Source organism: Alexandromys fortis, unplaced genomic scaffold (assembly GCF_014885135.2).
Source record: "Alexandromys fortis isolate MF-2015 unplaced genomic scaffold, M_Fortis_MF-2015_v1.1 scaffold_59, whole genome shotgun sequence".
Lineage (NCBI taxonomy): Eukaryota > Metazoa > Chordata > Mammalia > Rodentia > Cricetidae > Alexandromys > Alexandromys fortis.
Genome location: NW_026067943.1, coordinates 3,668,193 through 3,693,809, shown reverse-complemented (window position 1 = coordinate 3,693,809; position 25,617 = coordinate 3,668,193). Strand labels below are relative to the sequence as shown.

At 50.3% G+C, this 25,617-nt stretch overlaps 1 protein-coding gene across 4 annotated transcripts in view; it reads left to right on the top strand.

The window, feature by feature from the left end:
- Atp2b2 (ATPase plasma membrane Ca2+ transporting 2) overlaps positions 1-25,617 on the top strand; it is a 312,886-nt gene that overhangs the window by 124,487 nt on the left and 162,782 nt on the right. For all 4 annotated transcript variants that reach the window (XM_050148429.1, XM_050148430.1, XM_050148426.1 and 1 more), the window contains one exon: positions 10,555-10,649. The gene's annotated coding sequence lies outside the window, so the exon portion shown is untranslated. The remainder of the gene's footprint in view (positions 1-10,554; positions 10,650-25,617) is intronic.

Sequence of the window (25,617 nt, the reverse complement as noted above, 5' to 3'; positions counted from 1 at the left end):
GATGTAGGTCACACGGGTCACATGTGGTGTAGGTCACATACATATGCATGTGTGAGTCTGTTCACTGTTCCCAAAGGCTTCTCAGAAAGTACTAACGGATCCTACACTTAGGTGATCCACAGGAGAAGTCTAGACACACTTTTCTGGCCTCCATGGGTACCTGTACTCAGATGCACGTACCCCCATGCAGACACAGACACAAATAAACATAATTAAAATTGAAAATAGAACTTTTAAAAAGACTTTGGCCAAATGAATGAATGAACGTGCGGGTGGACTGGTTAGTATTCCTTCATGATCACTGCTCCGAAGCCCTTTCATTTGCCCTTAGTTCTTACTTCCTATTGTGTGTAAGGATTGAAGCAAGGACTCTGAGGTGAAGTGGGACTGGATTCAAATCCAGCCTTCTGGTCATTAGCCACTTCTGATTACTAAGAGAACAGTCTGAATGCTTCCTTGTCTGAAGCCAAGCTCTCTCAGAAGCCAGTTTTGGTCTTATCTTCAGCCTGTTTTTTGTAGAAACCAATCTTGACATTAGGCAAGGCCAAGGAAGGCTGGAAGGGGAGAGGAAGTGAGGCCAGACAGGAACAAAGGTGTCACCAACCAATTACTTACCCCTGTGGCCAGTTGGAACTTACCACACTGGGAGACAGTGAGAGCTTGTTGTACTGGTTTGAAATAAAATGGCCCCAAAAGGGAGTGGCACTATTAGGAGATGTGGCCTCGTTGGAGGAAGTATGCCATTGTGGAGGTGGGCTTTGAAGCCTCATACATGCTCAAGCCACGCCCAGTGAGACAGGCCACTTCCTACTGCCTGTACACAATGTAGAACTCAGCTACCTCTCCAGCACCGTGTCTGCCTGTTGAAATATGAGCGGCGGGGCTGCGTCCCCAACACCCCGGCCGCTTGGCTAGCTCACGCCCAAAATAACAACACACAAACTGTGTTCATTTAAGAACTGCTTGGCCCCTGAACTCTAGCCCTTACAGGCTAATTCTCGCACCTGGACTAGCCCATTTCTAATGATGTGTGTAAGCACCCCAAGGTGCGCTTACCGGGAAGATTCTAGCCTAAGTCCATCGTGAGTTGCAGCTGCCTGGGAGAGCAGAGCATGGCGGCTGTCCAGTCCCTCTGGAAGCAGCGCAGAGTCTTACCTCACTTCCTCTTCCGCCCAGCATTCTATTCTGTTTACTCCTCCCATCTATGTTCTAACCTATCAGGGCCAGCCAAGCAGTTTCTTTTATTGCTCAGCCAATGAAATCAACAGATTGATATGACACTCCCACATCATCTGCCTGCATGCTGACATGTCCAGCCGTGACTAAACCTCTGAACTGTACGCAAACCATCACAATTAAATGGTTTCCTTTAAAGAGTTGCTGTGGTCATGGTGTCTCTAGACACAGCAATAGAAACCCTAACTGAGACACTAGTATAAGCACATAGCTTATGGTATTCCCATCCAAGGCACGGAAACTGAACCATTTATGTACCAGCTCCCAACACCACCCACCATTGATGAAAGGCTGGGCTGGGGAGTGGTACCTGCTAGGAGAGATGGAGATGTGGGTATGCAGTGAACCCTGCCTGCCACTCTGCCATCACATACATCTCTGGTTTCTGTCACAGCTCCATGCTGCTCTAAGGTGTGTGTGTGTGTGTGTGTGTTTGTGTGTGTGTGTGTATGCATATGTAAGCCAGGTGTTGATGTCGGGTGTCTTTCCTTTTGTTTATCCTTTTATCCTTTTCTTTCTTTCTTTCTTTCTTTCTTTCTTTCTTTCTTTCTTTCTTTTTTCTGGTTTTTGGTTTTTCGAGACAGGATTTCTCTGTATCTTTGGACCCTGTCCTGGAACTAGCTCTTGTAGACCAGGCTGGCCTCAGACTCATAGAGTCCGCCTGCCTCTGCCCCGCCCCCCCCCCGAGTGCTGGGATTAAAGGTGTGTACCACCACCGCCTGATTGTCAGGTGTCTTCCTCAATCTCTGTCTTTATTTTTGAGACAAAGTCTCTTGCTGAGTTTGGAATTTGCTGATTCAGATAGGTCAGCAGGCTCCAGGCTCTCCTGTCCCCGCATCTTTAGCACTAACCTACTAACATTACAGGTACATGTTGCCATGACAGGCTTTTTAAAATGTGGGTTCTAGGGACCAAACACTGGTCCTCATACTTGCATGGCCAGCACTTTAGCGACTGGACCACCACCATAAGCTGCATGGTCTTAGAGAGCTGTCCTTGGTGTGTGTTAAGTACTTGATGTTCAGTGCCCCACGGAGTCCTTGCCCAGCACCCCACGTGCAATGCAAAAGGGGCACCCATGGAACCAGCTCTTTGGAGTCCCCTTACCACCTGCAGGATCACTCTGTGATCCTACAAAGTGCCAGGAACTGGAATACAACTGAGCCTAAGGAGTGGGATCGTGGGTACCCACCTTGTTTGGTCCCTCCAGGCAGATAGGACAAAACTGGAACACTGAAGACAACAGGAGCTGCCTTTTTCAATCCCAACACTTTATAGAAAGGAGCCATTGGCCCCAGGACACATGGCTTCTGTAGCTCTGAGACTGGCCTCCCTTTAAAGCAGAAGTGAGACACGCACAGAGGATTGTCCCAGCCTTCCTGCCGAGGTGCTCAGGGGTTCTTTCATAGTGTCAGTAACATGTTCTACAAATGCCTCACCTGAATGTGTTTCCTGGGCTGATTCTCCCTCAGCTTTAGTCCAAGATGGTTTTGTCTTATAGGGGGCTTCAGCTTCCCTGGGAAGTTGTGCAAAGTCCATGTCTGTAGCTTCCTTGAACAAAGCATTCAGAAATTTTGTGAAACAGTTGATTGGGGGCACAGGCCTGGTCCAGCTGTGTGGCCACAGACCACTTGCATTTTCTCTCCTTGGCTTCCTTATCTGTAAAATGGAGGAAATAGCAGGCCCAAGAATGCTTAGGAAGATATGAATCTCCAGGTCTCACTGACAGTGGAATGGCATTCTCCTTAGTATTAGTGGGATGCTGGGAGTGCAGTGACCTCATGACAGCCAGGTCTTATGACTTCTTTCTTCCCATAAGTTGTTGTCAAACCCAAAGTTCCCAGGAATGTCCAGACAGCTCCTCTACCCCCATGACACACAGCTGTACAGTGTGACCTCAGCAGATCTGAAAGGACTCAGAGGCATCTCCATCTTCTAGTGGGAAAATGACGTCTTGCCCAAGGCCTGGAAGCAGTCATTTCCTGGATCCAAAGCTGTGGGTTCCCAACATCTGCTGTTTTCTAACATCTGCTCTGAGAGCTGTGCCCAGGGTGCTCAGCCCCACCACTGAGCCTTAGCCTCTCTCCTCTCCCACGTGTCGATCAGCCAGCCCCAGCCATGCAGAGTGCTGGGGTGTTCAATCCCCACAGCAGGCGCCGCTTCCGCCTCTGAGTTGGTGTGTAGCAGATGGCTCAGGGGCTATTTTCAACTCAAGTGGGGATGTTTCAGAAGAAGATGGAGCTCACAGATGGGGGCAGTGGGTCTGGGGCTCAGGCCAGCAAGCCCACAGCCTCGGCTTCAGTCCTGCCTTGAGTCTCTCTGTGCATTGTGGGATATGCGACCTTCTGGAGGTCCTCAGTCTCCCCACTCATAGACATAGGCAGGCAGGCCATTAGTAGAACTTTGACATCATCAACCTGGGTCTCAGGGAGAAGAAGCAGGTGCCCTGAGGGCTTTGAGAGAACAACTCTTTCTGAAAAGGGAAGGTCCCTAGGCCTGTGGGCTGGAGCTGTCCAAGGTATATAAGTTACTGTGCCCAAGTGGGCCCAGCAGGTGGCCAGGCTGGTGACTGACAGTCACTAGGCAGGAACTTGAGACCCAGACAACTCCTTGCTTCCACGTGGGGTCTCAGCCTAGCCAGAGGAACTTGGAGGGGGAAGGTCCCAGGGGAGCATGATCTGGGGCAGGATATGGGAGGGGGCGGCATCCTCCTCCTGAACCCCGAACCTCAACTCCAAGGCATTTTGTGGTGACTAGGATGCGGGCATGGAAGAGAGCCCCATTCACAGGGCAAGGGCTGTATATCTGGTCCCCCAGAGCAAAGGTACTGTGTGCAAATGTGTTTCCCTAGGTGCTACGTTTACTACAGAGTACAGGGGAATAGAAGCATTATTGTAGAACCGAAACCTTCATCTTGCCAGTGTTGGCATCTGGAGAAATCCCATTTTTTAAAGCATCATGTCTTCTTTCTAGACAGTGCACACAATAAGATTCTAGTTGGAGTCTTATAAACTGAAATCCTATTTAATTTCATTTTTACCTTTTTTTACCTTAGCTTGCCCCTCATCATACGCACTTACCTCTTTAGGAGCATTGTTACACCCGCTGCATGCACATGCCTGTAATTTCAACAAGTTTAGGTAGGAAGGTGGTGAGTTCAAGGCTAGCCTAGCTACATGGTGAGACCATGGCTCAGCTATCAGACCAGGGGCCAGAAAAATCACTCAGCAGATAAAGGTGCTACTCCTATAGGCCTGACTGCGTGGGTTTGATCCCCAGAGCATAAGAATCACTAGTATGTATTTTTGGTCAATGCCTGGAGTTCGGGAAGCACTTGTGTGTTCCTGTGGTCCCAGCCTTCCTATGGTGAGGAGGGAGGTGAATGGAGATAGGAGACTAGGCTTGCTGTTCCAGGATACAGTACAACAGCAGAGACAGAGACCCTGCCTCAAAGACACTGTAGAGGGTGAGCGCCAGCCTCCTTGTGTTGTGCTGTTTCTCACAGGCTCGCATTCACTCATCAGACACTCAAACACAAATAAAGATAAAAGTATTTTTTAAAAACAAAAACATTTTTTTAAATATAAGCATGTTCTGAGGTCTCAAACACTGTGTTTGGGAGAGACATGATTCAGCCCCCTGCCCAGGAGACAGCATATCAAAGAGAGGCACAGTGAAGGAGCTGAGGTCATCATACACACCGAGCATCCCTTCTCCAAGGTCATGGGACCAGAATATTCCAAGGTCAGAGCCTTCTGGCTTTGGAATGCATGTAGCCTTTACTGGCTGAGCACCTTAGTATGACCATTAGAAACTCAAAACCTAAATGTTTGGGGACAAACATAACAGTGGTTTCCATTTAGAGAACATTTTGGGTTTCAGGTTTTCCGGTGGACATGGGCTTTAAGGATTTCTCTTTTACTTTTAGTTGTATGTATACATGTGTATCTATGTGTGGACTTATGCACATGAGTGCAATGCCCACAGAGGCCAGAAAAGAGCTTTGTGTCCCCTACAGATGGAGTTAGAGGCTACTGTGAACCACCCCACCCATTTGTCTTTCCTCTTCATGGATCCTTTTTTTCTAAAGATGTGTTAATGGGTGCATGCCTCATGTTAGTATGGTATGTGGGCCTATGAGCCATGGCACACATGTGGAAATTAAAGGACAACTTTGTGAAATAGGTTCTCTCCTTCCACCTTTACATAGGCTCCAGGGGTCAAACCCAGGACACCAGATTCACCGCCAAGTGTCTTTACCCACTGAGCCATCTCACCAGGTGACTCGTCATTACCCTGATGACCCCTTTGCCCGTGCCCAATTTTGTGATGGCACACCTTGTTTATTGAGTTGTATACTCTCAAGTGTTTGTACATTTTATCATGCAAGCACAATATTTTAAAAAAAAATCATGCCTGTTGTCCGACTACTGACCTCCTGTGAAAAGCATCTCAGGACTGGGGGCCGTCACGCTCACAGTGGCAGGTACAAGTTTTCCCAAAGTTTCCCAAAGAAAGCAGGCTAAGCAAGCCAGTAAGCAGCCCCCTTCATGGTCTCTGCATCAGTTCCTGCTTCCAGGATCCTGCCCTGTTTGAGTTCCTGTCTTGACTTCCTTCAATGATGAACAGCAAGTGGAAGTGTAATCCTAATAAACCCTTTTCCTGCCCAACTTACTTTTTAGTTACGGCGTTCCTTCACAGCAATAGAAACCCTAACCAAGACAGTCACTCTGGAAATTTTTTGTCTGAGACCTCCAAAAGGCTTTGGGAGCTCTCCCAGGACACGACCATACCCTCTGAGAATCAACAACCACACCAGTCACCTTTCTGCTGCTGTGATGAAATGCCCAGCTCGTAGTTTAGGTTCACAGTCCATGGGGAGGGGATGGTGGGTATGACAGCAACAGTGACAGCTGGTCACATTGCACCTGCAGTCAGGAAGCAGAGAGATGTTTGGACCCCAGCCTGTGGGACGGTGCTGCCCACATTCAGGGCAGGACATGCTGTTTCCTCCATTAACCTTTATGGGAAAGCCTTCCAGACACCCCGGAGTGGTGTCCCTGGGTGATTCTAGGGTTTGTCAAGCTGACAGGGGAGGTTAAGCAGCACATGGACTAAGGAAAAAAATACAGAGAGGATGTGGAGCAGACCTTAGGAGCAGAACCCTAGAAATGTGGAGGGCTGAAGTCATATGATCTGCACGTGGCCAGTAGGGAACTAAAAGGCTTGAGCATGGGGTCTGTTTTCTGTTGGAACCAGTAAGGCGTAAAGAAGGGTTTATCTACTCACAGTTTTAGGCTCGGGGCATAGCACGGACTTTCATGAGTGGCCTCACTGTACACGGTATGGGGAGACACTGTGTGACCACACAGAAAGTTGGACAAGACAGTCTTCTGCTAACACCTCATTCTGATAAGAACAATTAGGTACCCAGCAGATCTATCTCTGTGACTTTGAGGGCAGCATTCCCAGTGGTCTGTCTAACTCCCTCTAGGCCCCACCTCTTACAGGGCCCACCACTTCCCAGCAGCTCTACCTTGAAAACCCAGATGCTTGCATGGGAACTATTGGCAGACATGTGATGGGTAGAGAATTGTGGGCACTTCTGCCACTCAGAGCTGTGGAGGGGAGGAAAGCAGGCATGGGTGCCCATGCTGAAGGGCATGCTCAGTGAAGCAGCAGCTGCCAGAGCAGAAAGGCATCGGGAGCATACACTTCCCGATTCACACCATTTGTGAGATCAGCACTGCCCATCCCCATGTTCCCGACAGAGACCTAGCAGGAGTGGACCTTGTGATCCTGAAAATGATTCCAGTCTGGGTTTCTAGTATTCACCAAGTCTACAACTTTGGGGGTTTGCTCCAAGCCACCAAGCATCATGTCAATAGCCTTGAATAAAAATGCCTCAGAGGCCCCAGGTTCCTTGTCTCCTGACTGAAAGGAAGACCTTTCCTGAGCAGGTGGAAAACTGGGAGCTCATGAAGATGGCAGGATACCCGAGCATAAGATTTGGTTGACAGCGTTAAGATGAGCTGGCATGTGATGACACATGCCTGTAATCCCAGCACTGAGACAGAGGGACTGCCGTGAGTTCAAGTCCAGCTTCTACTTCATAGAGAATTATAGGTCAGTCCGGGCTGGAGTGGAAACACATGTATGTGCATGCACATACAGAGAGAGAGAGACATGCATACACGCACGCACATGCATGCATGCACACAAGGAACATGAAGAAAATTCTAGAAAGCTTTAGGCAGATGGAAGCCCCTATTTAAATGCTTCTACTTCCAGGCTAGAGTGGAGTCACTATTCACAATCCTCTCACTAAGGATAGCTGAAGGCCCCATCATTCAGAACATCTAGGAGAACTGGGGGGAGCACCTGCTGGCCAGGAATGGATGAGACCCCAAGATTCCACAGTGGAAACTCTGCATCTTTCCATGGTGAAATTTATTCCAGAGTGAGAATTGAAGAAGCTAGCAGTAGGGCCTTGACAATGGGCACAACCAACAATCCGCTCGCCTTAGAGAATGCAAAGAAAGCTCAAACAAATACTTTAGACACTGGCTGCTCTGCACCCAGCCAATCACCAAGAAATATGGCGTAGAGAGTGGGACCTCCACCATCAGTGGGCTATAATGAAGAGGGCCAAAATAGCCCTGCCCCTGCCACACACACACACTTGGAGTGATGTCAGAGAAGGCAAAGAACAGGTGAAGGGAAACAACACCATAAGCCTCTCTCTGCAGTTCCCCAAATAAAACCCCAGGGACAGAAATTGGGGTTCAACCTGAAAGTCAGAAAAGCAAAACAGCCAGTCACTGGCTCTAACCTCTACCTCAGTCTGAAATGGCAATCCTGCCTCCAGGAATCTCAGAATGAGACTGTGTTTGAGAGCTGTCTCTTCCCATTTTATATTCCTCTCTAGTGCTAGGATTAAAGGCGTGCACCACTACTACCTGGTTTCTGTGGCAAACTAGCATGGCTACTGGGATTAAAGGCGTGTGTCATCACTGCCCAGTCTGTAATTCGATCGGTAAGGGTGGTTTACTCTCTGAATTTCAGGCAAGCTTTATTTATTAAAATACAAATGAAATATCTCTACAGTAGTCTGTAAGGACTCCAAACTTTCCAACTAGAGGGATCCCTAAACCCACTCACCAACAGCAAGGACCCCCCACCAGTAGGAACTGACCGGAAAAGGTGGATGTGGCCCCTGTGTGAAATTAGCAAGCAGGCATTCCCCTGCATCTGCTGGACTACAGCAGAGACAGTCGTCTAAAACGGAAGGTTTCAATGAGTCTCATGACATGATAGATTTCCAGGGAAAATCATTCATATCAGAAGCACCAGGAAGAAGTCTGGCTTGGTGGAAAAGGGCCATTGACAAATGCCAACCCAGATGGCAGAGATACCAGAAGCAGCTAACATGGATTTCACAGTAGCCAGTATAAACAGTTCGGGGAACTGATCTGGCCACTGGAATCAAACTTTTAAATTATCAGAAAAGAATAGAAATCAAATGGAAATTTTAGAACTGAAAAGTACTCCTGAAAAAGACAAAGAAAAACCCTCAGTGGATGTGCTTTATGGCAGACTAGAAAGAATTGAAGAAAGAATCGTTAAACTGGAATATAGAATGATGGAAATTACCTGATTTAAATAACAAAGAGAAAACTTAAGGAAAAATGTCAACAGAGCCTTAGGGTCCTGTGGGACAATTAACAAGGCTCCTGCAAAGTATTTGAATAAATTATGGCTGAAAATGCACCCAATTGTGTACCTGGAGCCACACACACACACACTCACACACACCCCTGAAGAGCCAAGAATCTCAACAAATCTTGACTAGTATGAACCCAAAGCACTCCACTCTAAGCAACACATAAGCTACTGAAAACGGAAAATGAAGTTTAGATGCTATTGGAAGCAGTGGGAGAGAAATGTCATCTGTGATCAGGTGACAGAGTATTGACACCTACTTAAACGCAGAACTTCAAAGTTAAAAGATCAGAGCAGGGGGCTGGAGAGATGGCTCAGTGGTTAAGAGCATTGCCTGCTCCTCCAAAGGTCCTGAGTTCAATTCCCAGCAACCACATGGTGGCTCACAACCATCTATAATGAGATCTGGTGCCCTCTTCTAGCATACAAACATACATGGAAAGAATGTTGTATACATAATAAATAAATAAATAAATCTTAAAAAAAAAAAAAAGATCAGAGCAGTGAGATGTCTCAGCAGGGAAAGGTGTCCAGCCTGAGGGACCTGAATTTGATCTCCAAGATCCAGTTGCCTTCCTCAGGTTGCCCCGTGACCTCCACAGGGCACTCAACACATAAGGTAAATGTATTCTTTTTAAAAATCAGACAGGTCAATTAGATCCTGAACAAAATACCTGGAGCCACTTCTCTGATGATGTCCAGTCAGCAGAGTGCACACGAGACGGTGCCCAGCATGGCTGGCCACTGGGCAAATGCACATGGAAACCACAGCTGTGTCAGAGTGGCTGGCGTGGGAAATGATGACACTGGTAGGCACTGGTGAAAACGCCTGGAGACAGGGTCACTCAGACATCCACAGGGGAGTGCAATATAGTACAGCCACTGTAGGATGGGTGAGGGATTGCATTCAAAACAGTACCTCCACCATCTGACTCACCAGTCATATTTCGGAACGTTTATCACAAATAAAAGGAAATGCGTGTTGGCCTGCACACAAAACACCTTGCACAGCTTTTCATAGCAGTTATTCATGATTTCTCCAATGTGCAATGATAACCTGGATAGCCCTAATCACTAAGTGGCTTAACTGGGGCACATCCATCCACAGTCGGCCACCAAACCATGTAAAGCCTAGACCACAGAACAAGGGAGAGGGCTGGCTCAGTGGGAACAGTGCTTATTGTGCAAGCATGAGAACCTGAGTTCAAATCCCCTGTACCCATATAGAAACCAAGCATGGTTACATGCATACCTGTAACTCAGGCCTGAGGAAGGTGAAACAGAACCAACCCCGGGCCTGTCAGCCCAGCTCCAGGCTCAGTGAGAGACTCTGTCGAGGGAATAAGATAGAGAGTAATAGAACTAGACAGTCTTCTCTGGTCTCTGCACACACATGTGTGCACACACGTGCGCACGCATACACACAGATACATCACACACAAAATGCATACAGAAAATAAAAATCTATCTTTGAGGAGCAGATGGCCTGAGTATATCTGGGCTAGCCAGGGGAGGAGGAGCAACCTGCCTCCACCTCCATCCCCACCCAACACTGGTCACCCAATTCTAACCATGGCCATTTTAACCCCTTTCCAGAGTTGAACTTGGTCACACAGTCCCCAGAGCCAGCAAGACATGGGCCCCATTGTACAACTCCTTGCACCCCTGATGTGACGAGAAGACGTGGACGGGTGAGTTGAAGACCGGGGTCTTTTTTTGGTGGGGTGTGAGAAGAAAGACGCTATGGGTGTGCATGTGTGCGTGCATGTGTGCGCGCACCTGCGTTGGTAAAGGGTGCTAATGGAGGGCTCACTGTGCAGGAATGAAGTGTGTTTGGAAGCAACCACCTTCCTCTGCCACCTGACTGGGGACGCGTGTATTGGCTGTAATGCCCAGAATCTCTGTGGTGTTGAATAGGGGTGTAGTAGTGAGTGTAGATCGGCTTCGTGGCTGTCACACAACTAACCTGGTCTCAGTCCTGAGCCTGTTCTTGCCATTCCTGGTGCTGGTGATCCATGCAGATCCCACACTCCCTCTGCCTCGGTAGCACAGACAGCTGCCCCGCCTTCTTTGCTACCAGTTGGGCTGACATGGAGCGGTAGAGGTGGGGTTCAGGCAGGCTTGCTGCAACAGGTGCTGAGAGCTGCGAGGGGACAGTGCCATCCAGTTAGGTGGCCTTGGCTTGTGTGGGACCTGGACTCAGGTCTGGATTCAAAGCATTGGTTCGGCAACTGAGGTTGCTTCTCTGGGTCTTGGCTTCTTCATTCATAATGTGGGGACAGCAGGGGCATCTTGTGGCAGTCAGGCAGAGTGGCTAGGACACACCAGGTACTCGGTCTACACATGTTGAGTGTATGGTCATGCCATGTGCCTAATCTATGCTCATTAGAGAGTCGGCCCACTCTGGGCTCAGGGTAGCACAAGGCAAAGCTCTTTGAGGGTTCCCTGGGAGTGACGGTGTCTCTTCTGTGCTCTGCAAGCATTCCTTTGAGCCCCTGTTTTTGCTTTATTGCATCCATGTATAATGCATATACCTTGAGGTTTGTGCTGTGCACTCAGAGTTGAAGTTGCTCATCCTCTGGCCTCAGACCAAACTTCTGCTCCATGACAGCATCCTCTGCTGAGACCAGTCACCACCCCCGAACTTCCTGTCAGAGTGGGCGTCTCTTGTGTGCCCTCTCTCTTGTCCTCAGCATCACCCTCTTGAAATCTGGTTTCTCATTCAAGCACTTGGGGACTAACCAGATTATTTCCAAATATATTCTGTAATTGCTCACGTATTTGTTTAAAGACCAGGCAAATGAGAAGTCAGAACAGATACACAGGCATCTAAACCCAGCAGTTTCGGGTGTAGGCATGGGTGAGAAAAGAGGTCAGATAGCCACTGATGGGTCACCCACAGAGGGAGGAGGTGATGGCTGCCAATGTGCTCATAGGCAGCAGTAGGAGTGAGTCTAGCTTTGGAGTGCAGTTAGGAACTATCAGTCCGGCCTAGCCCAAGTCTCAGTTAAGACCTTCACCCGTCTAGCCAGGATTCTCGGTGCCCTGGGACTGGCATGGCCTAAACGCTCAGAATCATGTTCCAGGAGGCTCCAGAGCTCCCCACCTCAGAAGCCCTGGGAGCTGGGGAAGTAGGGGGGTATCCATCCTTCTGTGAGCCTCCTCACTTCCCAGGACCAGAGCAGAGGAGTCCTTCCCCGCAAAGGTAGGCCCTCCAGCAGCCCTAGAAGGATCCTACACTGGAGATGCCTGAAAAGAGCAATGCCCCCCTGATATGGGAGCCACAAACCCCACCCTTGCCAAGATGGACATCCAGAGAGAGAGAGAGAGAGTTGGAGAGCTGAACCATCTAAGCCTGTGTAGGAACATTACCAGAACCACCACAGCTGGTCATGGTAGAAACCACAGGTGTCTCCTTCCACATAAAAATGTTTAATTGACAGATCTTCTACAGCCGAACAGTATATTAAACTGATCATGCAGAATGATTCTTAAAATGCAATATGCTCAAAATTAGCAGAAAAGTAGGAGCAGAAATCAAGGATGCTTGCCATGACTCAACAATCAAATGACAACCATGAGGGGTCTGAACCAGGTTCAAGTGTGTGTTAGCAAGGTTTAGAGGCCCACAGCTTTAGTCCTGAGCAAAGCGTTAGCCAGGTGTGGAGGCCAGCCTGGGCTACCTTGTGTCAAAAATCAAAGAGAAAGGATTCCGTTCTCCTTAAAATAGCAACAATGTATTGTCCCTTGGTATCCACAAGGGACCAGTGGGTGTTCCAGTCCCTAACAAAACATGGCAAGACATTGGCTCATAGCCCAACTGCATCTTCCAACACACTTAAGCCATTTCTCTCTGACTTTCAAAGAATAATACAGCATTGGCACCATATAACAGTCATTTCATAGTTCAGGAATAAGAAGAGGAAAACTTGTATCTGTTCGGTAGAGGTTCAATTTAAAAAAAAAGTCCTGGGGCCAGCAAGATGGCTCAGCAGGTAAAATGCTTGGGAAGCAACCCTGGTGACCTGAGTTCAATCCCAGAACCCACGAGGCAGAAGGAAAGAACTGACTCCACAGAGTTGTCCTCTCACCTCCATCACCTCTTCTTCCCACTATGTGCCTGTGTCTGTGTCCAAAGGTACCATCTTATGAGAAGGTTCAGTCTCATCCTGCCAGGGCCACCTTATGACCTCATTTTAACTCTGTTAAGACCCTATGTTCAAATGAGGCCACATCCATAGATCCTGAGGTTTAGAACTCCAACATGGGTGTTAGGAAGACACAATTCAGTCCCCAACTGCATTCTATTGTGTGTAGTTCATCACCAGAGGCCATGAATTCATTTATGACTTTGGAAATCTCAACGGATCAAACAGCATTCCCATCATTTTCTGAGATGAGAATGTTCCTCTCAAGACCACTATCCTTTGGCTCCCAGGTGCTGTCCCACTAGCTCCTGGCCTCACTGGGTCCATCTGGGCCCCTGACTCAAATTCTTCCATGAAAAATGGAAGGATTTGAGGCTCTTTTTTCTTAGCACAACTGGCCTCTAGACACCAAGATGGCATAAGCCAGGAGCTCCATCTGTGGGGCAGTCCCAGGTAGGAATGTGGGCGGGAATGCCACGCCACCAGGGTCCTCATAGAGTGAGGAAGTCACTTCCTGTCCTGATCTCCTGAAGGGTACCTGCTCTTTCTGAGTGCCCTGACAGCCTTGAGGACTCAACCTGCCCCTGGTGTCCATGTCCACTGAGCATACCCACAAGAAGTGAAAGTTGCACAGAGACCCCAAGCCTGTTGTCCAGCTGAGCTGGAATAGGTGGTGGACCCCTACATTCTTGTCAGTTCCTTACTGTTTACCCTCTCCTGGCCTCTTAGGGCCTGGGGGCAGGGGTGAAATGTTATCCCAGTCCCAATCCTAGTGGTCCCGCAGTGCTCCAGCTGAACGCTCTCTGTCCGTATTCCCATCTGATGCCAGCACCAGGAGTCACTGACCCTGTGAACTGGTCAGGGTGCACTAGGCCAAGTTAGGAGCGGTTCCAGGATTCTGAATTCAAATCCAGAACCAAACGTCCTGGTGAATAGTGGCCCTTCTCCAACCCCAGTTTCTCACTGGCCAAACAGACCAGGTTCCTCTCTCCCAAATGAGGGCAGAGCTCAGCATCCTGTAGGGACCGTCATCTCCCTGGTCCTTCTTTCCCTCCCTGCCAACAAGGAAGAGGATTCACATGGGTCAGCCAGCTAATCCTGACTCTAGGGGCAACCTTCTCTATCCACCACCCAAAGAGGCTGCAGCAGGGCAATGCCACTTAAGCTTGCATGTCATCAGGGCACTTGCTCCACTCCGGGCCTGGGAGATGTCCATAGCCTCTTGCCCAGGGGCCGGTCATACAGACTCCTGTTCCTCGCCAAGTACCTTCAATCCCAGCTCCCCGTTCAGTTGGTTCCTAGGCTCTGAGACTTTAGGCCCCTTATGTTAACAAACAACAGTCACAGTGGGAAGAAAGGCTCACTGAGCAACTCGCTCCTGCCTGCACCCAAAATCCTCTACGTCTGCCATTCTTCTCATAGGTGAGGCCCAACCGCAGGCGCAGAGGGGCGAGGTTCGTGCCTTACCCCTATCTCTCGGATATTCTGAGCCAGGAAGAGGTGGAGACAGGAAAACACATGAGAAGTAGAGTGGGCATGCCAGGTGGCAGAGAAAGCATAAATGTGAAGCTCAGATCTGGCTCTGCTGGGTGACCCAGACCACAAGGCCTCTCCGCTCTGGTTGACTAATATGCAGACCGACAGCATCACAGGTTGATGTACAGACCACAGACCATGTGCCTTCCCCCATCCTCCCGCTGCCTTCTTGCCATGGCTGCACCAGCTCACCCTACACACATACACACACACACACACACACACACACACACACACCTAAATAAATAAATGCAATTTTAAAGATTCAGAGTCTGTTGGGCACATTAAATTGTGCAACTGTCATACACGGTGTCTGCTAGAAGCCCCACGCAGTGCAGCACATCTTCAGAGCAGCCCAGGGCAGAGATAGAGATGTGCCCCCCACCCTGCCCACCCCATAATTAACTGAAAGAACTCTGTTGGGTCATGGTGTGGAAGAGCAGGTGACACTGCAGAGCCTCCAGTCGCCCCTGGGGGCGCCATCGCTCGCTCTCCCGAGGCTGGCAGCCTTCATCCAGAAAGGGTTCATGTGGTCTCAGCTTCAATCATAATTTTAACAACTAAGAACAAGGAAGTAAAGGAAAACGAGAGATACGAATCATCAGGGGTGAGTTCCTGAGACCCAAAGTGTTTAAAACGGCATCTGTGCAGAGCAGGGGGTGAGGGGCACCTGGGAACTTGCTCTCATGGAAAGGGGCTGCTTCCTTGGGATGCTGGAAAGTTGGACAAGACCCTCCCTGGGGAACAATGATGTTTTCTTTTTGTGCCTGATAAACCAGAGTGGCCGGGTGTGTTCTCATGGAACAATCAAGAAGTGTCTGGGCCAAGAGATGGATGGCTGCCAGGAACTGTTACATTTTTTCCCCTAAGCCCAGAGAGGCTTCCTGGAGGAGGCACATCCTGGCTGCTTGAGCCAGTCCCCCTCATAGGCTGGCTTCCACTAACCTCTCCCAGCCACATGGCCATCAGTCAGAAGCCTCCTTGGGCAGGGCAGCTGTCGTCCTGCTGGCCAGCCTCCCTCCAGTTCCCAATGCAGCTCTTCACTGGCCAGCTGTACAGGCTGTCCTCAGAAGAAAGGAACTTCCAGGTAGCTGGCCTTCAGCCACGCTGCTGCTGATATGATCAGGGGGCCGTGGAGGAAGCCCAGCCATGTCTACCATTCACACTGCTTTTGGCAGAGTCCCCTGCTTTGTCAGGGAATGGAAGAGGCCAGTCCCCAGCCTCCGGTGCCCAGCCACGCTCCCCGCCCCTTACCAGCCTAGCTTCCCCCTCCTTGCCGGTTCCTAAACCAGAAAGAGAAGACTTAGGTGTCAGGGGCACTGCCTGCTGTGCCCGCTGGACTTCCTCGAAGGGTATAGCCACGGGCTACAGACAGCTGGGCTGCTGATACCAAGAGATCCGAGTGGGAGCATGTGTTGGGGGGACTGGAACTCAGAAGGGACCCAAGCATGATCGCTCATCATCTCTGGATCAGGTATGAGAGGTTGGCTCATGTGCCTCCAGTATCCTAGGGAGCCTGGGAAGGCAGCTGGTCAGCTGGAAATGCCCAGTGTTTAGGGGTGAAAACTGTGAAGTTGGAGCCTTAGACCAGAGGGAGGCTGGAGGGATAGGTGAGTTCAGTGGGTGCTAACAAGGGACCCAGGGGACAGTCCCTGGCTTCCCATTGCAGGCCCTCCAGAAGTCTGCTAAATTGTGTGTGAATGGGCAGAAAGCCAGACCGCCTTCCATGCTGACACCCTTGAGTCACTTGCGACACTTATTTCAGGTCTCTGTGACTCCACTTCCTGTAGTAGAAACTGGAGAGAGAGAGGCATAATAGCGGGTACATACACAATATCACCACCATGAGACTCAAATGATGCAGCAGGCGTGTCCCCTCGGCACAGGTGTATGCAGCAGGCGTGTCCTGTCGGCACAGGTGTATGCAGCAAATGTGTCCCCTCGGCACAGGTGTATGCGGCAGGCGTGCCCCCTCGGCACAGGTGTATGCAGCAAACGTGTCCTGTCGGCACAGGTGTATGCAGCAGGTGTGCTCCCACTGCACATGTGACTTTAGCCCCAGGGGCAGCAAGTCCACAGTGGAATCTGTTCCGACACCTGCAAGGCATCTTTTGCCTTCATGGGTGGCTACAGAAGAGGCAGGCCTAGGGTGCGGGCTCACGCCCCAAATCAGAGAATTTGAATCTTCTAGCTTGCATGCCTCAGATTAGTTCCCAGCCTCCAGTCCTCTCCTCCTCACATGTGAAATGGTCATGGGGATGGGACTGTCCCTAGGGCGCTTGTATGTATGAAGTGGGCTAAGTACATGAAGGGCTGATGCTGCACCTTGTGTGTCCGTGGGGACCTACTGTTGCCACCACCACCATCACTTTTGTCACTACTGCCCCTTGCGACTGTTACTGGGGAAGGGAGACTAAGAGAGAGGTGAGGGTTTGCCTGAGTCATACAGCAGAGGGCAAGCAGGATGTAGCCCTGCCCCAGGCTCTGTTCCCCTTGCTGCTCTTGTCCCATCTCTGTTTACACTATGTGTAACCATGGCAAGGAGTGACCCCTTGGACGTGTATCCCTCACAACCTCCTTATTTCTGGGTTCCAGTCTAGGGGTGCCATGCAGAGGAAGATGGTACTCCCCCAAGAGGCTTGACCTGCAGAGCCTAGATTGGGGGTTGGCTTTGTCCTCACCCTGGGTTTGGCACTGGGTCTGGGGTCTTCATTGGAGGTCTGTGGTTCTGCACATAGATAGGTAGGACCTACTTTAGCAAGCTTGTCTCTACCTCTTCTGCACTGGCCTTACCTGGCCAACAGGGACAGAGAGCAGGCAGAGGAAGAAGGGTTGGGTTTACTTTAGGAAGAGGGAACTTAAAACATCTGCCCATAATATACCGGCAGCAAGAGAACGGTCCCTGGTCATGAATGGTACCCTGCTGAGAATCATCTGTGCATACCTCAGTTCATTTCAACCTCAGCTGATCTGGCAGAAGGTAGTATGGTGCCCATTTCACAGATGAGTAAACCAGAGGAGGCCTGTCTGTGTACAGTTGGAAGATGACAGGTGCCAAGCCAGTGATACAGGATGATGCTGGAGACTGCATGGTGACAATAGGGAGTTCTGGGATGGCGGTAAACTGGAGATCCAGTCCTTCAGAGGCGTGACATGAATATATGTGTTTAGAGAGGAAACACTCATCTCTGACCAGAACTCGGTTACTGCCTGTGAAATCAGTGTGAGATTCAACCTGTTTCTGGTAGTTGGTACATCCCATCTGAAATAGCTTGTTTAATTTTTAAATATGCCATGCACCTGTCACAGCCACAAGGAGCCTAGGAAGCAGAAGAGATGAAATGTAGGACAATGAGGGTCCCAGGAGCAGACCCGGGCATTAGTAGGTGAAAGAAAGCAATTTCGATGGAATGTGGAGTCTCGTGGATATTAGCATATGGACGCCGGTTCCTCGTGAGATCTTTGCTTGCTACTGTTAGACATCCATAACGAGGGGAAGTGGGGGCAAGGCCAGCACCTCCATGTCATCTTCACGGTATTGAACAAATTTAACATTGTTCTACAATAACAACAAAGGTGTTTGCAGAAATATGCTCTGCAGGGGCTGACAAGATGGCTCAGTGGTTAAGAGCACTTGCTGTTCTTCCAGAGGACCAAGGTTAGGTTCCCAGAACGTGCATAACAGCTCACATTATCCTCTAACTCCAGCTCCAGGGGCTCCAGCAGCCTCTTCTGGGCCTCTACAAGCCCAACTACATGCACATCCCACACACAGGCCACCCCCCCCAACACACACATATACACTTAATTTAAAATATAAATATATCTTCTCAATAAACATGCCCCGAGTCTGAATGAGGCCTTAGGGCTGACAGTTTGCACCCTCTGCTGATGTAACCTCTTCTTTTCACAGAGAGAGATACTGAGGAACAGGCAGAGGGTGCACTTGCTCAGGACTTCAGGCCAGAAAGCTGGTCCTTGCTGTAGTTGTGGAGGGTAGAACGGGACAGGGGTCTCCTGATGCACAGGTGCCCCCACCATGTTCTCCTTGAAACAAATGGCCAGGCACACCAGCTTCCCTCTGCCTCAATCTCCTGGGCAGTGGCTTGGAAACCAATTCTCTCTCTGGCCCCAGACCCTGTTCTGAAGGTGTATGTCACCTTCCAATCCAGCTGAATTCCCATGTAGTTGCACCCAGGAGCCACTAGAGGCGTCTCTATGTCACTAGGTCCAGGGCAAGGTAGCAGTCAGGACCGCACTTGAGTGTACAGGTGGGTGAAGGAGGATGCCAGCCGAGTGTCTGAGACCACACAGGCACTCCAGGCTGCCAAGAGCACAGTCTTCAATGCTCGGGATCCAGGTTCATACCCCGGTTTTACTGCTCTGGCCACGTAACATGGATGAATTACTTCAAAGCTCTCTGTTTCCTCACCTTCAGATGGGGGGAGGGAGGTAGTACCTGCACCTTCTTTGATTGCTGAGAAGCCATCAAGAGTTGGTGGGTGTGTGGTGTGAGGGAGGAAGGGATAAGGGGAGGGTGACAATTGTGTGCCATGGAGAGAGAAAAACTTGGGCAGAACCATGGGAGTGCCCACCCCAGCAAAGGGCCTGGGGACACCTCTGTTCTTTGGTGTGGCACAGATTTGAAGGAGGCAGGCTTCTGGTATCCACATCTCAATCTTCCCACTTGCTGATCACGTGACCTCGGCAAGTGAGGTAGCCTGTCTGAGCCTCAGTGTCTCTTTCAGTGAATCTAGTATGATACCCAGGGAGCTCACTTCATGAGGGCCCAGGAATCCCATGGTGGGTTAGTAGGTACAAGCTGCCTCGTTGTGTTTGCTGCTTCTAGAACAAGCCCAGGCCAGGTTGGGTGTTCGTTGTGCACATGGGAAGGGGCATCCGTGATCAGGACAGACCGGTCCAGGCAGTGTCAACTCCCCACATCTCATGTCCAGGTAGCTACTCTGCCAGAAACAAGGCTGGAGGGGACCCAGGAGACTAGGCGTCCATTTCTGTGGCCTCCTCCTCCTCCCTCAGCCAGCTTCCAGCACGGACAGCCTCAGCATCCTAGAAGAAGCCAGCAGTCTGAATTCCTAGGCACGGTCCTCCAATTTTTCAACATTGGCATTTAATTCAATTTTATTTTAAGCTCCAAGCAAAACAAACAAATGTATTTTAAGCTGCTCTTGCAAATGGGCCGTTTGTGGTTTCTACTCCAGCCTGGCCCTGCCAATTCGCTTTCTTTCATTTTATGTTGTGGCGGAGGAAAAAAGGAAACTGAGGCTCAGCGAGAAATGTCTGCACCTCAGTGCATGTGACAGATCGGTGGAGCCAGCAGGAAGCCTTCTTATCCCCTCTGCCCCACGCAAGCTTCCCCTTTACCAAAGCTTACAGTAGAGAAGGAGAGAGGACAGTGGAATTTTCCCCTTGGCCCAGAGTTCTGAAGTATGATGTTACAGCACCCAGTGACAGGTGCAGCAGGTATGGAGATAGACAGGAGGGACACCCACCCCTTTTAGAATCCTAGCAGAGGTTGCAGAACCCCAACCCTAGGGTGACAGGTTGGGAACCAGAATTCCAAGGGTGTCCCTGGATCTCACTATATGCCACAGTCAAGGGTGGCCAAGGTAGCCCGCCAGGAAGGAATTGTTAAGTTTGGCTGAAGAGACCGAGGGAAGAAGGGGCAGAAGTTAGGGAGCCATGTGATTGGCAGGTGGGTCCCGGGCAACCTTCCAGTTGCTTTTGCCTTTCATTGAAAAACTAGCACTTGGTTCCCATTTAACCTGCCCTGCTGGCCCTTCCACTTTCTTACCTGTGAGATGGGCACTGAGAGAGTCCTTACCCTGAGGTGAAGATAATATATCACAACATAGGCAGAGGACAAGATGATGGAACTCACCCTGTGTGGTCACTGGCAAGCGCCATCGCACCAGCCCTTTTGAGAATCTCCGTGCTTCCTTTTCTTCCACTCCCTCCATGCATGCTCATAACCTTCACTTAGAAAACTGGGGAACGCCTCTCATGTGCGGGTTCTAATCTAGACCTTTCCACATCGTCCTTGCCCTCAGAGCAAGCCTGAACCCAGTAGCAGCATCTTTGCCGATGAAGAAACAGAGGGTCTAGAGGGGCTAGGACACACCTGAGGTTACCGCAGATGTGACTCTGGCCTGATCTCTCTGTGGGAGGAAGCCCGCGCACGCTGCCATGGAGTTCTGTTGACCGTGAACTGACCAGTGGGCAGTGCTGGGTTGAGACCTTCTCAGGCTCACTTCTGTTTGGGGCTCAGTGTGTTTTGCAAGCAAGAGCTGCGGAGCTAAAGTATTCACGTCTTTTTCTTGGACACGTTCCAGAATTATCTCCTCCCCAGCGCCAATAAGTACAATGCTGTCTTCAGCAGAGGCTACCACAAAGCAAGGGGCCTTGCAGCATGATGACCATGAGACAAAAGGGACATTTTTAGACATGACAGTCACAGGGTGTCAGGTTCTCAGACGGGACCTCAGGCTGGAGACTTTAAGAGATGTAGAATAAATTCCAGGTCTTTTAGGTCCTATCTGTGTGACCCTGAGCCAACTGTATAACCTCCCTGGGCCTTCCTGAGAGGGTTGTTAGGACGAGAGGGCTAAGCAGTTGAGAAGTGAAGCTTGGATGTGCGTAGCATTGGTGAGAACAGAACCACGTCTGAGGCTGGGCTACAGACCTGGAGGTAGACAGGGGCAAAATGGGAGCTTAGTAAGGGCCCCTGGGGAGCTGTTCAGCTGAGGAACCCAGGAAAAGAGCACTGGACAGGGAGGTCCACAGAAGATCCATGCCTGGAACATAAGTGGCTGGGGGCAGGCAAGGGCTCTGCATCTGGGAGGCCTGGCTCGCAGCAGCTACACCACGTGCATCCACCAAGCTGAGCAAAGCCTCTGCGTTCCATCTTCTCTCCACCCCCAGGCCTCCTCATCTTTTACCCCCAGAGACAGGTGGGAAAGCAGGGGCTCTGCTGCCAGCCACACCTGGGGCTGCTGGGGGAGGCAGAGTGACAGTGGTCTCTGGCACTCGATGGCGATCCAGAAGATGCAGAAAAAAATGCTGACATGACAAGCAAGGCTAGTTTCCTAGAGCTGATACTCGAGCTCACCTCCTTTCTCAGGTGGCACAATGCCAGTGCTGAAGGTGGACCACTCTGACACTAGAGTTGATTCTGAAACTCCACTCCTGCAACCAAGTGCTTCCCATTAGGTCCCACTGGCCACACTGTGTGAACCAGCCCTCCCCCAGGGTAGGAACAAGCCGTCCCCAAACCACAGCTCCACCAGCCTGAGCTCTGCCTTGCAGGCTCAGGCTGACTAGGGTCTTGGGCAAACCCTCAGTCAGTGTTTGACGAATACTAATGTCTAGCAATCCCACATACAGTACCATTCTGGGAGCTTCCTCCTCCAAACTGGAAACATGGCCTCCTCCCTTTTTATTAGCTTGGTATCATGGGGAATGTCCTCAGCCAGCTACAAGGTCCTCCGAAGATTTATCTACCATGGCCTAGCCTAAGTGCCACCCTCCAGGCCACTACGCTGTGGCCTGGATATATGTAGTAATCTAATATGAACCAAAAAGCAACAACCAAACGAAAACAAACCATAAAGGCCAGCCCAGAGCCCACAGCTTCCCCAGCCAGGTCCAGTTTCTGCAGGACTCGCTTCCCCTAAGCAGCCAGGTACTTTAACCTGCATTGCCTGGAAAAACAGGGGTCCAATCTTGAATCCAGCCCACACCCTCCTTTGCCACCTGCTCCTCCATGGCTCCACCACCCAGGCCTCTCCCTCTGGGCCCCCAAGCTAATTACAGCCTTCTCTAAATCATTGCAAGAAAAAGCTAATTAAATCAGGGTCGCCCATCAGTTTCCTGGCTAAGGACACGCAGCCCACAGCTTGACACCTCTCTTCTTTGTTCTGGGATGCCTTAGCTTCCTCTGAGATTGAGGTTAGAGTTTAGCTCCCAAGCCTTAGTTAAAAAGATCAGGAAGACAAGACAGTGTACAGATTGCCCTTATATACTGAGTCAGGGTACTGGTGTAGATGTGGGCCCCAGACCCAGAGCTGCGGCTGGATCTGTGTAGACAGGAGATGGATGTAAAGAGAGGAAGTGGATGACAAAGGCCTGATAGGGTGCCCCCATGTCATGCTGGCACAGGGTGAGCACAGACCTCTGCATTCAGTACCGGTCCTTTTATGCTCAAGCAGAATGCTCCAGGCCAGGACTCCAACTTCCAAAGAGACTGCTCTTGGCTCGCATGGAGGAAGTGATGTGCCCATGGCTGTTGGATGAACACATGACTGTATCATTCCTTCCACAGAGCTACACAGAGCAAAACCCCAGGCAATGGCAGAGCAGTGTTCTCTTGCCTTCTGTACTTTGGAACTGGAAGTGATCATGGGACAGGGGACTTAAAATCCTCAAACCAATACTTGAAAAGGCATGGGGCATGGATGGGGAGAGATGGCTCAGCGGGCAAGAGCCCTGGCTGCTCTTCCAGAAGACCCAGGCTCAGTTCCCAGGACCCACATAGCAGCACCCACAGCCATTTGTAACTAGAGTCTCAGAGGATATGACGCCCTCTTCTGGCCTCCACAAGCACTACATGCATACCGTGCTTAGATCCAGGAAAACATTCATACGCATTAAATAAATAATCTAACAGAAGTTTTAAAGAAAAAATAAATAAATATTTGGTATGAGAACAAGAAGAGTTTGATGGTTAGATGGAGCAAGGGACTAAGCCAGCCCCACCATGCCCCCTAGCCATTGTCACTCACTACAGACACTAGGTAATGAATGCCCTTTCCTGGGTCTCTGTGTTCCCTTTGGAAAGAGGATGCCTGGGCCCCAACTGTGGTAACACCTTGCCCTGCTCTGTGGTCACATCAGCCACATCCCTGGGAACTCCCCTGAAGGGTCTAGACTTCAGGAGTGAGACCCTCCTCTTTGGGCACAGGAGTGGACCAAGGATGCCACCGTGAGGCTCATCTGTAAAATGAGAACTCATGTACCCACCAGGCTGGGACCATGAGTGGCCACTATCATCTCTTCCCTGCCACCCATTTATAGATGGTAAGAGCTCAAAAACGCAAAAAAACAAGAGGAAGTCCACTCACTGAGGAACTAGTTCATGTGCCAGGTTCAGCCCAGGACCCAGGGAATTGTCTCTGGAGTCGGGTTCAAAAGCCATCTGGCTGTGTGAGCTCAAGCAAGCTGTTCAACCTTTCTGTGCTTCAGTTTCTTCCTTTGACTAACGGGTAATTACAAGAAAAAGGCAAGCTTACATGGACTGAGTTCTTCAAACTAGGCCCCATGCACAGTCGGTGAACTCAAACCTCAACCATTCCAATTTGAGGATGAGGGTGCCACACAGTGACATCCCTGATCCATTCTGTCCCGCAAAGAGGAGGGTCTAACAATGCCTTCGGGTCAGGGAGGCTCGATGGAAAGAGGTCTTTGGCTGGGTGTGATGACACACCCCTGTGATCCCAGCCCCCGGAAGGAAGCAGCAGGAGGGGCATGAATGCAGAGTCAGCCTGGGCTCCATGGAAAGACCCTGTTTGAGAGGGGCAGGTTCCAAAGCAGGGCTGAGTCTCCCTCTGAGGCATAAGTGGTATGGGGAGGAGCTATAAATACGAGAGGCGAGGGGCTTTCTAACTAGGCCAAGAATGTGTGTTAGCCATTGAGGTCAGGACGCCGTGGTGGTTAGAAAAAGCTTCTAGGGAGCTGCTATCCCTGAGTGCAGAGGTAGCCGAGACCTGAGGCTGGGGAGGGAGACTGCACCAGGGTGATCCCAAACTCCCCTCATGCCCAGAGCTATCCCCCGTACACTGGCAGCCCCTAGGAGAGCCTCCAGTCCCTTCTAGCCTCTGAAAAATCTCTCCACAGCCTCAATCAGCTCTCGAAACCCACTCTCCAGCCAGGGTCTCAGCCAAAGTTTCCAAGGGACAGACAGGATGCCGTCCGATCCGTGAACAGTGTACCTGTCCTGTTTTGCTAACAGTGTACCACCCTAGTTAAGCAAGATTTGTGGTAAAACAGTCATCCCCCCAAGATCTGAGAGGGGTGGCTTCAGAAACCCCCATGGCTGCTGAAACCACAGTGAAATTTTGCAAGTGGTAGCAGCCTCGTGGAGCCTCCACACACCCTCCCCACACTTCAGATGGATTCTCCTATGACTTATAACACCCAAGACATCCATCTGTCGTGGAAATAATTCCCAGCACAGATGCATCTCTTAAGCTATTCCAATCACATTTGGTTGACTTGGAGGTGTGGGAATCCGAGGATACAAAAGGCCAGCCACACTGGGTTTCAATAAAGGAATTGTTTCGAAGACAAATGTTAAATCACACACTGCGTCAGTCGGCTTTCTGCCACTGTTGCAAAATACTTCACACAGTCACCTCGTTGGGCAGAAAAGTTTGGGGCTCATGGTTTTGGAGGTTCCAGCCTGTGATGGAACAGCCATTTGCTTCGGGCACACCTCTGTGAGGGCAAAATCTTCGCTGCCAGGCAGTCAAAGGAAATGGGGGAGGGGCACTTGCTCTCCAGGAACCTCCTACAAGCACCCACTTCCTATGTGGTCTGCCACCATCCAGTAGTGACACCTTGAAAACCAAGCCTGTGGAGCCATGAACTATCTATCATAAGACTGAATATCCTGTAGGGTGGAAACTTCACTGCTGATGTTTGGGGGTTCTGCTGTGGAGTGGTGCCCTCTCTAGGTGCCTTCTGTGAGTGCTGCCCCATCCCACATACCCTTCTTCTTCTTGTGCCTGCTGCTGGTCGTTCCCTCCCCTCCTCCAGTTGTGCACTGCCCCCATGACGTCATCACGGACTACGGGGCTTTGTTTGGTTAGTGGGCTTGGTCTTGGTTTTCAATGCTGCAATCAACAAAAGCTGGGCATATAACCCGGGGCCCTGGGTGTTTTACCAGCGCTCAGCGCTCTCC